Source organism: Haliotis rufescens, unplaced genomic scaffold (genome assembly GCF_023055435.1).
Source record: "Haliotis rufescens isolate VD_foot unplaced genomic scaffold, xgHalRufe1.0.p SCAF_9, whole genome shotgun sequence".
Classification (NCBI taxonomy): Eukaryota; Metazoa; Mollusca; class Gastropoda; order Lepetellida; family Haliotidae; genus Haliotis; species Haliotis rufescens.
Window position 1 is genome coordinate 45,243,100 of NW_025964383.1, and position 14,959 is coordinate 45,258,058.

Consider the following 14,959-nt stretch of genomic DNA (forward strand, 5'->3'; position numbering starts at 1 on the left):
TGCTGAAAGAAATCAAACCAGACATTAAAGCCACTAACCTACACCAAGTAGCTCGTAGACTAAATCTTACAACCCAAACCTACCCAGAATTCTACGCAAGCTACACCCTAGCTACCGCAGGACTATAAATTAAAACCTAAACCAAAATCATAATCTCCAAACACTAAAAGCCCAAATAATGACAGGCCTAAATATCTTCCAGTGGAATGCGGACGGGCTTAACTCCCACAGCCACGAACTTAAAGCTAGATTTAAACTTAAACAGGGACCACATGTAGCGTGTATCCAGGAAACCAAATTTTCAAGCAAATCCAAATTTAACCTTCCAAACTATAACACAGTCAGACTAGACCGACCTAAATCAAAAACACTAAGAGCATCGGGAGGCCTAATTATACTTATCCGTGAGGACATAAACTACGAAGAAATCTTAGTCAATACCCCAAACCTAGAAGCCAATGGCGTCCAAGTCACCTTAAAAAACAAAAAAATAAACATCGTAAATATCTACCACTGGCTACAACAAAAAATCCAACCGGAGGATCTAAATACTCTCAAACAACTAAGCACCAAATCATCCATCTTCTTAGGAGACTTTAACGCCCACCACCCCTCCTGGGGCACGGGGGATAAACTAGATAACCACGGCAAACTAATTTCAGAATGGATAGAGGCCAACGATCTAGTACTTCTAAATAATAACCAACCCACTAGATACGATAAAAGCAATAACAACATGTCGGCTATCGACCTAACAATCTGCACAGCAGATCTAGCTCAAAGCACACAATGGGAAGTTCACGACGCCCCCCTAGGAAGTGACCACTTCCCAATAAATATAACCATAGGAAATACTAACGTCCCCCACCAAACTGAAAGCTCAGAGCCCAAATTCAATTACAATAAAGCTAACTGGGACAAATTCCAAGATATTTGCAATCAAGTAAACCTACAAAACATAGAAAATAATGACCCAGAAATATACTGCCAGAACTTAACCAACTTCATAATTAACACAGCCAAAAGCGCAATCCCTTTCAAAAAACCAAATAAATCAGGTAGGCCCTCGGTACCTTGGTGGAACGAGGAAATAGAACAAACTAGGAAAAAACGTAAATCAGCCTTCAATAAAGCCAAACGCGACCATAATCACATACCGGTAGCTCACCAACTAAACCACCAAGTCCAAACACTAGTCAAAATAGCAAAAACCAGAGACTGGAAAAAATTCTGCGAGGGACTAAATAATCGCACAGATGCCAGAACAGTCTGGCGCAAAATCCACGCCGTCAGAGGCTTAAAAAAACAAAAAAAAACGCCTAACATAAACAACTCAAATACTCCCAGCGAAAAAGCAAATAACCTAGCAAACCACTTTTCGGCAATAAGTAGCAATAACAACTTCAGCCATAAATTCAAACAAAAACTCCAGGCAGAAACCAAACCTATCCAAGAACCAAACAATAACAACCTAGAAATAAACCAACCGTACACAATAGAAGAACTAAACCACGTACTTCAAAATAGGAAAAAAGGAACAGCCCCAGGTCTAGACTTAACTTCCTACCAAATAATCAAAAAACTCCCGCCCAAACTACTCCAGTCACTACTAAAACTCTATAATCTAATTTATCTAAACGGCCAGGTTCCAAATCCTTGGAAAGAAGCTCTCATTATCCCCATCCCTAAACCCGGTAAACCAGCCAACCAAGCCAACTCCTATAGGCCAATATCGCTCACCTCTAACCTATGCAAAGTAATGGAATCCATGGCAAAAAATAGACTCCAACACTACTTAACCCAAAATAATATAATTAATTCAGACCAAAGCGGTTTTACTCCCGGCCGCTCAACCCTAGATAACCTAGCACGTCTAGAACAGGATATTAAAACAGGACAACTAAATAAACAATATACTACAGGCATCTTTCTGGACTTTTCCAAAGCCTTCGATATGGTATGGCACAACGGGCTAATCCAAAAACTTAAAAAAATAGGACTAAAAGGTCAAATCATAAACTACATCCAAAGTTTCCTTAAAAACCGTAAAATCACAGTGGGTATAGACCAGGCCTTGTCGGACCAGTGTCCACTAGAAAACGGCACACCCCAAGGCAGCATTCTTAGCCCCACACTATTCAACATAATGATAAACGATCTCTTTGATGGCTTATCCCCTAAAATAAATACTTCCAAATTTGCAGATGACGGAGCCCTCTGGATCCGTTCTAAAAGTATTTTAACATCCCAGGACTTACTCCAGAAATCACTAAACAAAATACTACAATGGGCCGATAAATGGGGGTTCTCCCTAAACACTGAAAAAACCACAGGAATAGTATTTAAACATAAAAATATGACACGGGCCACCCCCACCCTTAAACTAAACAACAAACCAATCCAATTTCAGAAACAAACTAAATTCTTAGGACTAATATTCGACGAACATCTCTCCTGGGATGCCCACGTCCAAAACCTTACCACAAGATGTAGCAAAGATTTAAACACACTAAGATGTCTAACCGGCTCCAACTGGGGTGCCTCTAAAGATACCCTCCTCAGCCTCTATACATCCCTAATCAGATCCAAACTAGACTACGGCTGTGCCATATACGATACCTTAAACGAAACATTAACCAAAAAACTAGATTCAATCCAATACCAAGCCCTCAAATTAGTCACACGTACCCAACAAGGCACCTCCCTTACGTCACTTCAGGCCCTCACAGGAGAAATGCCGCTAAACCTACGTAGGCAACACTTAACACTAAACTTCTGGGCAGCTTCTCAATCAAACCCTCTTCTACAAAATCTCCTAAACCTAAACATACGTCCCAAAAACCAGGCACTAACTAGGAAACACCCTCTACTCACTCCAATTTCCCAACGTATTATAAACTACCGCAACGAACACCAAATAGGGAACCTACAACAAAACTGCAAAAAATCCAACGTATTCACCCCAAAACTTAAAATCCCCAAAATAGACACTTCCCTAGCCAAAACAATAAACAAACAAACTGACCCTAACATAGCTAAATCCACCTCACTAGCCTACATACATCAAAACTGGCCAAATTGGTGCCACATCTACACAGATGGATCTGCTGATCCATTCACAAATCACACAGGTTTCGGAGTCCACATAGCCCAACCAATAAGAAATACGCAATCCTTCCGACTCCCAAACAACCAATCTATCTTCACCGCAGAACTCATGGGTATCGCCACGGCCCTCCACAGCCATCACACTAAAAACCAAAATAAAATCCTAATACTCTCAGACTCACTAAGTGGACTCCAGGCCCTCCAAAGCAAAAACACCAAAAACCGCCCCAAATTAATAAACCAAATTCTCAAAAGTATAGATAAATTAACAGAGGCAGGCAAAAACATAGTACTCACCTGGATACCAGCCCACGTAGGAATATACGGTAATGAGAACGCCGACCAAGCCGCTAAACAGTCCCTAAAAATACCAGAGATAAGCCTTAAGCTACCAATAAGTAAATCAGAGATCAAAAGTATCAACAAACACAAAATCACCCAAAAATGGCATAGCCTCTATCAAAACACAAACACCCAAATCATAAAAGTCCTCAAAAAACCCCTTACCAAACCAAAAATCCTCCATCCATCCAAAAAAATCGATAGAATAATCACCAAACTCCAAACAGGACACACCAAACTAAATAACCATCTTCTAAAACTAAAAAAACACGCAAACGGGAAGTGTCCACACTGCACTCACCCAGAAACCATAGACCACGTACTACTACATTGCACCCACTACCTCATCCAACGTACAACATTACAAACCAACCTAAATCCAAATAAAGCTCTTACCTTAGAAGCAATCCTCAACCCCCAAAATAAAATAGAAAACTTCAAAGCCCTAGGCATTTACCTAACCAAAACAGACCTAATTAATCGTATCTAAAAATTCACTAAACCACCAACAGTAAACATCTAAAAACAACAACTCACCCCCACACACTCCCTTAGTCCCAACCACTCCCCCAAGGCATGTCTTCCAAATCTCAAAATTTCAAAACTTTATATAAGCAACCACTAAACCCCCCTCCTTGGTTGCACTCTTCTCGCTTCCCCTTTTATATCACTAAATGGCCCGGCCGGGCCCGTGTGCGAAATACGCTCCAGTCGGAAAGCGCACGTAAAATCCCCTAATATAAGTAAGTAAGTAAGGAAAGTGGCTATTTGTAGGTAAATCGCTGGTGGGTTGTCGGGTTTGAATAGCAGTGTTATATTATTGTTGTATTTGGGTGGGAGTGAGTTGTAAAGTGTTTGTTGTTGTTGTTTATATTTACTACAGGTGGTGAATATATGTTTTATGTCTTCTGTTGTATTGCAATGAATGCAGTTTGGGCTTGTATGTCTGTTTTGTTTGTGTAAGGTTGCGTTTAAGTTTGTTTGGTTACTTTGTATTCTGTTTATGGCTTTGTCTGCTAAAATGGAGTTTGTGTAATTTTTGCATTTTGTTGTTGGTTTGCTGAATAGTGTTTTGATCCATTGGGATTTACATTTTTGAATGTTATTGCTAAAGTTTTGTTGTATTATATTGTGTTTTATTAGAGTTTTTGTTTCGGCTTTGCTTGTGTGAAATTGTAAAGTGGGTGTTTGGTCAGTAGTTGCTGTTTTTGCTGTTTGGTCTGCAATCTGGTTGCCTGGTATGCCTGTATGGCTGGGTATCCATACTAATGTTATTGATTTGTTGGATGTTTTGAGTTTTGTATGGGTGTTTATTATTTGTTTGATTAAATCGGGTCTGCATTTGGAAGATTTGTCTGATATTTGTTTAATTGAATTTAGTGAGTCAGAAATTATGATAATTTTGTTATAGTTTGATGTTTCTGCCTGTTTATAGGCTTGTAGAATGGCTAGTAGCTCTGCTGTGTTTGTATGTGAGTAGTTTGTATATTGGTATTTCTTTGTGCTTTGTATGGGCTGTGTTGTGTGGACACCCAGCCCTGTTTTTTGGTTTTTGCTGTTGTATGATGCATCTGTATAGATGTGTGTATGTTCCGGCCAGTTGTCATGAATATAATTAAGTGATATTGTTCCCTTTTCTATATTTGTGGGTTTGATATGGTTGTTTAGTAGTTTGGCTAGGGATATGTCTATTTCGGGGGGGGGGGGGGGGGGGGGGGGGGGGGGGGGGAAGGTCAAGAATATAAGTGTTGTCTGGGGGTGAGTGAGTTATGTGTCCTAGATTGTGTGTTTTAATGAGATTTTGCAGGTGTGTTATGAAGGGTGCTATATTTGTCTTGTTTTTGAACTTTTTGAGGGTTGCTGGTCTTGAGTTTTTGTATTTGTGTAGTATTTCGTTGTAAATAGGGTTTTGTTGTGCCCCAGCCCAGTAATTGAGTATAGATTGATGTCGTTTGAGTTGAATTGATGTAATGCCTGTGATGATTTGCAGTGTATTAAGGGAGGTGCCATTTCTAGTCCCCAGGGCTATCTTGAGGGCCTTATATTGTATTGAATTGAGCTTTTTTTCCAATTTATCTGTTAAAGAATGGAGGACCGGAGCGGCATAGTCTATTTTTGATTGAATAAGGGTTTTGTATATGTTTAATAATGTTTGTTTGTCAGCTCCCCAGTGAGAGCCGCTGATGGCTCTCATTAGATTAATATCTTTTTGGCAGGAGTTGACCACGTTATTGATGTGGGGAGCCCATGTGAGATGTTGGTCAAATGTGACTCCAAGGAATTTTGCTTCTTTTTGAAATTTAATATTTTCTTTAAGGAGTGTAAGTTTGGGTGTTAAATTTGTCATGAAAGTTTTTTTGAAGACAATGCCGATGGTTTTTTTGGTGTTAATTTTGAACCCCCATTGGGAAGCCCAGTTTTCTATTTTCGCAAGAGTTGGTTTAATTCTGTTTTCAATTTGTTTTATGGATGTTGATGACGACCAAAATGATATATCATCAGCGAATTTAGCTGTGGTGGTTTTTTGGGGGGCAGATGGGAATATGTCATCAATCATTAGATTAAATAGAGTGGGGGACAGGATGCTTCCCTGGGGGGTGCCATTTTCAAGAGTGTGGGGGTCTGATAGGGTGTTGCTTGATTTAACTGTTATGTTTCTGTTATTTAGGAAAGAGTGAATGAAATTTAGAATTCTCCCATCAATTGCTTTATTTATTAATTTTTGAATTAGGCCTTGTTGCCAAACCATATCAAATGCTTTAGAAAAGTCTATAAAAATGGCCACAGTGTATTGTTTTTGTGCTTGGGCTGTCCTAACATCATGTTCCAAATGTAAAATATGGTCTAGGGTCTGTCTGTTTGCTGTAAAGCCGCTCTGGTCCTCTTTTATCAGGCTATTGTTTTGTATTTTATGCTTTAGTCTGTTGTTTATTACTGTTTCCATGATTTTACATAGGTGAGATGTGAGAGAGATAGGGCGGTAGGAGTCAGGGTCATTTGGGGATTTCCCTGGTTTTAGGATTGGCACCACTAGAGCATTTTTCCATGTTTTGGGGAGGTGGCCAGAAGTCCAAATCTGATTATAAAGTTGAAGTATTAATTTTTGAATTTTGATGGGGACATGATTTAGAATTTTGTAACTTATATTGTCTAATCCAGTGGCTGGGGCTGTGTTTTTGTTTTTTAGGGCGTATTGGAGTTCGTGGATGTTAATGAGTTTGTTTATTGCGAGATGTGAGAGTGGAGATCTGTTTTGAAATGCAGGTTGTGTGTTTATTGTGTCTTGTATGTGTTTGGAGTGGTTGGCGGAGCTACTTACGGTCGAAAGATGGGCGGCCATGGCATTGGCTTTTTCTTTATTTGTTTTAAGTAAGGGAAAATTGGGCGAGTTGGAGGATTTAGCGATGCCTTTTATTGCTTTAAGTTTATTCCACAGAATTTTTGAATTTTGTTTGCCCATCTTCAAGGTTGATGTAAAAGTTTGCCAATGATTTCTTTTTGTTGCCATTATTAGTTCTTTGGTAAGATTTCTTTGTTTATGGGCCAAATGGAGTTTAGTTCTATCATGTTTTGCCTTATTAAGAGCTTTTTTCCTGAGTTTTCTAGATTGAATAATTTCAGGGCTCCACCATGGTACTGTATTATGTGTGGGTTTTGTTTTGGTTGTGGGAATGCATTTAATGGATATATTGTATAGGGTATTGCTTAGATTTGAGTTGAAGGTGTCGATGTCAGTGCTATGTATATTGTGGGGGTCTATCTGGTTGCATAGTATATTGAACTCCTGCCAGTCAGCTTTGGTAAAATTGAATTTAGTTTGTGTGGGGTTGTCAGAAGTCGGGTTGGGGTCAGATATGGGTTTATTAGAAGGAATGTTTATAGAGATTTTTATGGGGAAATGATCACTACCCCAGGTGTCATTGTGGGGGTCCCATGTGAGTTTTTGAAAGAGTTGGGGGGTAGTGATAGATAAGTCTACTGCAGTGGGGGATTGTAGGTGGGTAATAGGAATTCTAGTGGCACTATTGTCGTTTAAGCTAATGAGATTTTTGGTGTCTAACCATTCAGTTATATATTTTCCAAATCTATCTTGGTAATTTTTAGTGCCCCACAGTGGGTGATGTGCATTAAAGTCTCCTAGAATGAGGGTATTTGGGCCTATAAATTTGGAGAGAACTTCTAAATCTTCAGGTTTAAACGGTTTGGTTTTAGTGTGGTAGCAGTTAATTACAGTTATTTTAGTGTCATTAATAGTGATGTTAGCTGCCAGGACTTCTAGGTTAGGAGTGGGGATGGGTAGTTCTGAAAACTGGATAGTATTTTTGATAAACAGCCCTAACCCTCCATGGGGGGGGGCCTGGTTTATTGGGTGGTCTGACTCTATCTTGTCGAATGAAAGTGTAGCCCGGCAATTTGAAGGCTTTTTGGGGGGATAGTTTTGTTTCTTGTACTGCTATTACATATGGGGCAATTTTGTTTAGGGCAATGAGGGCCTTAAGTTCATGCCCATTAGTATTGAGACCATTACAATTCCACTGTAAAAACACCATGTTCTGATTTGTAGATTTTGTGGGGATGTTAAAGCCAAATGCATGGTGCTATGGGGCTAATTTGGAAGAGGGGTTTGGGACTAATTTAGCTTGTTATTTGAGAGCTCTTATTGCAGTTTGGAAGTGATGATATGGTTTTTGGTATAGGTTAGACACCAAAGCTATGTTGTGGATTTTTTTGGGGGAGGGGTTTTTAATAAGAAGAATTGCTGACAGGAATTCTATGATTTTGTTTGTGTTGGAGTGAAATTTTTGTGGGGTGATTGGTTTGGGTGTGGTGGACCTGAGTGATTGTATTTTCTGTGCGAGTAGTGGTTTTCTAGCTAGATGTGCTTTGGCTTTGTGTGTTTTAGACTGGATTTGTAGTTGGGTGGCTAGAATTGGTATAGCAGATCTGAAGAGTGTGTGAATGGGGGTTTGGATGGGTAGGGAGACAGGTTGGGTTGGAGGTGGGATGGACAGGGGGAGGGGAGTATGGCTGGGTTGTGGGGGGGGTGGTAGGATGGAGGGGTGGGGGGTAGGGGTGGGTAGCAGGGGGGTGGTGGTCTTGGGGAGGGTGTTGTATGTTGTGGGTGGGGGTACTGGTTGAAGGGGCCGTGCCTGTGTTGGGTTGTCTGTGTGGGGTGGGGCAGTGTTTACTGCTTGGGTGGGTGGGATGGTGTTTATTGGGTGGGGGAGGGTCTGTTGGGTTGGGGCTGGAGTGGAGAAAAGTTGTTTACGTTTGGACTGGGTGGGTCGGGTCTGGGTGGGGGGAATAGGGGGAGGGAATGATGTGGAGGATGCTGTATCTGATATATCTTCATAATCTGGAAGGCTGTTATATGTTTGTAGTATTCTGGCCGGTTTAGGTAGATGTTCCTGTTTGATGTGTTTGTTGAGCCGAAGGATGTGTTGTTGTTTGAGTGGGCAAGTATTTTGTGTGGCTGTATGTCCCTCGGTTTCGCACTGTATACAGTAGGCCGCCCATGTGCACTCTGGGGTATCGTGTCTGAGGGACCCACATTTCTGGCACATGGACGGTTGTCGGCATGTAGCTGTGGTGTGATTATATGAGTGGCATATGTTGCATTGTGGAGGGTTTTTTCTTATTGGATTGATTTTGTACCTAAGTGCCCCGAAAATGATGTGTGTTGGTAATGTGGTGCTCTTAAATGTAAGGAAGATAGTTTGTGTAGTGGTTCTGCCTGGTATGGGTGTTCTGTTGTTAATGCTTTTGTAGTCTGTGATTTGGGGTTGTGTGTGTGGTTGATTTGCTGTTTTGATGTATTCTAGTATGTCATCTTGTGTATCCCTATGGTCTATGTATATTACCCCCTGTATAGATGTAAGCCATTTTGGTGTTTGCCATGTAATGTTTAGACCGTCGATCATTGTTTGTCTGCGTGCTTGATTTAGTGTGTCTTGTGTTGGGAAGGTGATTTTAAACCCCCTGCCGCATCTGTTAATGTATTTGTATGTTACGTGTACTTTTTTCAGGCAGAGGGCGAATTTATTGTTGGAGAAGGTGTCGTTGAGTGGTGTAGTGTTTGTTGAAAAAGCCAATAATATAAGTTTGTTTTGTTCTGTTGCTGGAGATTGTTCGGATGTTGATGTGGTTGGGGGTGTTTGCTTGGCACATGTTTTCTTTGTAGTGAGTGAGGATTCTGCTGGGGATTGGTGAGGTCGTTTTGTGGGTTTTGGAGATGGGGGTTTGGGGGCTGTTTTGGATTTGGTTTGCTGTGTTTGGGGATGATGGGGGGGAATTTGGGGTTGGCTGTTGGGGGATGTGATGCTGCTATGGGGTTGATTGAAGGAGAATTCTTGAAAATCAATACCAAAGTCGAAGGGGACAGGATTTTGGTTGTGTGTGGGTGTGAGTCCCGGGAAGTGGGTGTCTGAGTGTATGGGTGTTGTGAATATGGAGTCTGTATGGGGGGATGTAGGTGGGGGGGTGTTGGTTGACATGGTTGATATGAACAAGGTAATGGCAATATAACACAGGGTTGAGTTAGATACTATCAGTAGAATATAAAGAGAGAATATATAAATACAACAGTTACCAGAAAATCTAGAAAGAATAGAGGGGAGAGGGAGATGATAAAGGCACTTATCAAGTTTGTCCTTGGGGGTCGCCCTGGGGGGTCAGTCCCTGGCCAAGATGGCCGCCGACTGCCGGCTTGGTATAGTTTTGCTGACTGTTCCCACTTGGGGTGTTTGTTCGATATCCCAATTTAGGAGACTACGTTGCTCTGGGGCAGTAATCTGTGTGATCTTTGATTTGGTATCCGATATGGTGTTTACTCCATAATGGTTAGAACTGTGTGGTGTGTGTAAAATCTGTGGGGGGAAAATCTCGTTCGAATTGATGCAGAATCAAGGTTGGGGGTTATTATAGGCCTAATAGTGCACCACGTGATTTATGTCCAGGCCCCCGTGACATGCAGTTGTCATGTGACATGTAATTAACTAATTGAATTGCAAAAACAATTCCGACAGCAAATAACCGCATCCACAACAACAATGCGTGGATGCAAAGAAAGAAACCATTTTAAACCCCTTTCTGTATATTTGTATTTGTATTCCTTTCTGAAACTATCATTCTACAAACAGTTGTGTTCACCGCCCATTGTGATACTTCTACTTAAGAAAATAAAAAAGGATGTTTATTTAGTCATTTGACATGCGTTCATTGTAAACAAGGATTAGTGTGAAAGGATTACTAAGTTTGTCATCCAGTATAATGCACTTCCTCGATTAGCATAATTAGAACAGAATGTGTAATTAGTTATATCCTGACTCCAGTTAACCAAGGCAGCCCCTTTCGGAAACACATTAAATGGCCTGGCCGGGCCCGTGTGCGAAATACGCATCAGTCGGAAAGCGCACGTTAAATCTCCAAAGTAAGTAAGTAAGTAACCAAGGCAGCTACATCAGTTGTGATTTATGAATTTGTGGAATCTTAATGAAAATAACGACCGCCTGTCAAAAAATGCAAACGAACATTGAACACGCACAGTTGCAGATTTTCCTTTCGTACATTTGAGAGTGAACGTGAACGAAGCCGTGCAAGATGCTTGACAGCGATTTGTCTTCAGAACACATATTGAGCTCAGGTAAGTTTATTAATGATGATATTTTCATCCATTCATAGATATGGCGATCATGAGCGCTGACACTATATGTATTCGCAATAGAACATTTGGAAGACTAGACACAAATTGAGTCACAATATGACAACATCAAATCAAAGAATTTGTTTAATGCAACAGATTTAAGGCATTGAAATTGTACATTATTATAAAATACATGAGTGTCGCTACGTCTCATGTCAAATACATCAATGAATTCTTTATAAAAAAAATTTAATTTAATATTACTATGAATTTATAGCTAAAATTATGGAGTCTTGCATGTCGAGCCAACAAACTATAGTACATATTATTCACCTTGGAATTTCTGTTTACTGTGCTTGCGGTGGGGTCAACCCTATTCCCAAAAAGGACAGTTCCAAATACTACTGCATAAAATATTAATGCCAATTTGGAGAAAATTACCAAATGAATGAATGCAAGTAAAACTTAATCCAGGGGAAAAGAAAACTGTTCAATATCACGTCAAAGTGTGCCCAAGTGCAAAACCTAATCTTAAAATGAAAGGACTTTGGTATTAATATTTCAGTCAGATTATGATATTGGCGAGTTAACGAGGTAAGCCCTATGATTAATTGTCTTAAATACCTTTCTGGTGTCCACCGCCGTGAACCATACTCAATCACTCAGATAAATAACCCCTTTTACATAAGTCATGAACAAGCATATATATATTGCCAATATTTTGCTCCCATGTTTTGGATAATTGTACCAAAGAAAAAGAATTAATCCTAGAATGTCTACACATTAATTCATCACGGACGCTGAAATAATGCCGATGAGACGTTAATTTTTACCTCGCCCACTCACTGATTACGGACTATTTGTGGGCCAATAAGAGGTACAAGCCACGTGAAAATGTAGAGTGAGACCAACGTAGCCATTACACCTTTTTACAAGATGGAAAACATCTTTGCTGTTAGTGATTACATATAAAGAAATCTAACCAATTCACAGGCTATACGTTGTAGAACTGAATGCAAGTCATTCCTACATGATACCATTAATAATTGGAATAGTCACCGGAAAAAGAGGATTATTAAACTTAGACAATGTTATATTCAGTTAAGCTATGATACCAGATTTTGTCACTTTAAACTTCCATCGGCTTAAAAAACACATCTCAGATAACACATCATGCATGCTCTTGTGGCTGTCACAATGGTACACTGCATTAATTTTTACACATGCCCCAACTACAATATATTTAGAAACGATTCTATTCTAAAGGTTAAGTGAGTTTCTAATCAGTGGTTTATTGGAAACAATTTGAACAGTGCCTAATTTACCTATTTTGAAATCGGCCATGTACATCCGACGTTCGGGTGGATTTGCACATATATAATAACTAGTAGTAAGACTTAATACATACTTTGAGACACGTATTAAGTATTAAAGAGTTAAATAACTTTTCTTAGGAAACCCCTTTCCATCAACCGCACTGTTGACCTATCTTTTTTGTTCTGTTTTGATGTATTGATGTATTATTTAATACAATATGTATATCTCCCCTCATCCCAATGTTAATAAAAGGAAGCTTGGTGGGGACTTTTGGGATATAAGAAATGAATACAGTCTGCCATATTGTCTGAATGTCTTAACAATCACCGGGTGTGACCACGTAGACAGGATATCATTCGGGTTTCTCATAATTACTCCATGAGCATGCTTGGTATTGTAGCTTGGGGATATTAAATGTAAGTTTGTTATCAGAGGAGATTGATAGTGAACTTTTAGTACCAGTTAGATATGATATCTATATGACTTCTTTCTGTTTGACAAAGGATTAAGGGTATATGTGTGGGTAATCCTTCCACGCTGATGAAAGAAAGTCACTCTACTAGTTCATGTAATCTACGTCAAATAAGATCAGAACACATGCATTATTACAACATACTCAGGATACCAATAACAACGAAATGTACAAATTAACAAACATGATCAATATTATTATTACATGTTAATGCCATGTATGTAAATATAGCTATATAAACATATGTTTAATTTTCAGCTTGTGTGAAGTCGTCCATAAATACAAGAAAACGTATATTTTCCCAAAATTATATTACCCTCAAAAGGGCAATTATATTCATGTTACATTTTTACATTCAGTCTCTTTTTTAATTCGAATGACGTAACATTTATGTTACTTTGATTTTATTAGACCCATGTTGTTGTTACAGACCCAGGGATTGACTAGGTTCATTACATGTCATAAAAGTGCCGGGACATAATATGGTGGCAATACATTCTCTAATTAACACCTGTCACAAAGGGACGGGCAATTTGGGTTTGTCCTCAGGGAATGTGTTATGCAATTTGTGTATTCACGAAATAACATTCAACAAATTATGTACATGGTCCTGTGATGTAGGATTGATGCATTCGTACTTTTTATAAATAAATGAATTGCATTTTTTTTCTTAACCGTGTGCGAAATACGCATAATGTCGGAAAGCGCAAGTTAAATACTGACTTCATCCCAAAATAAATCACAAACCCTCTCTTATAATTTGTATATTATTCTATATTTTAATTATGTAAATCACGTTCCTGTCACTTTTAAAGTAGAATACGTTAGTCACTCAACCAATTCCATTATTATTTTCCCAAAGATCAAAGATTAAAGCAGTTATCAAGATTTATTTTCCATATCTTTAAAAATACTTAATCTTTACATTGAAACTGCCATCATGATGTATTATTATTATTATTATTATTATTTTTACTATTATTATTGATGTACATATGGTTTGCACCCAACCATGCGCGTGCCAAATTATACAGCGTCAAGCTTTTAGAGCGCCAACTAAGTTTTCCAAAGTAGAAATTAAGCCAAATGAATATATATCAAGTTTCCTTTTGCTAGAACATATGCATGCTGTTGTGTTTTTTCAAGGTAATCTTCGTTCTCGCATTGATAACAATATTTAAAGAACAAGTATTATAAAATATAATACGGGAATATATTACACACGTTATTTACGCATCCGGTTGCTCATAATACAATTTTCCCCAAGGACTACCGTTTTACAAAACGCGATTTTCCGCGTTTCCGCCGAGATTTCACATTATAACAATGTATATCTACAATGAAACCGACAGCTCAGAACAAACCAAATTCAACACTTTTAAGTAGTGATAAAATAGTTTTCATCCTCTGTGCAATCCACTCTGTTGGCATATGTGCACGAGAGCATGTTACAAAACACATCGCGGCCTCCCCGTAAAACAAATCCAAGCTCAAACACTTTCAATACAGAAGTTACCGCCAAAGCAATCGCCCCCGACAGCTAATCCCCTCTGTGCATTTGACCATAAAGTCTACTCACATACCAAGCACCGCGCCAGGAAAAGTACCAGACGCCTCAACCGCCCACCCGTCAATATCATTGCAAGGACAGTATGTACTCCCGCTAACAGTGTGGAGTACTAATTAAACCTTCCAGTAATGTTACCCGCCACTAAATCAGTTTTTTGTAACTTGCTGATACTATTTTGCACATACAAAACATTTATAGAGCAATACATAGCAATTATCCTCCTTTACCAACATATACAAAGAAACACAGTGCTCAACTTAAAACACTTCAATTTGCACATATATCATAATTATACACAAATACATAATAATTATCTCCCTTTACCAATATATACAAACAAAACAAATTTGGATACACCATATATACAAATTTGTATATTTTGTATATGTCATATATACAAACTTGTATATTTTGTATATATCATCTTTCCAATCTTGTATATCCTTTGGAAATATCATCTTTCCAAAGGATATACAAGCTTGTATATATGGATTTTTTTTGCAGTGAC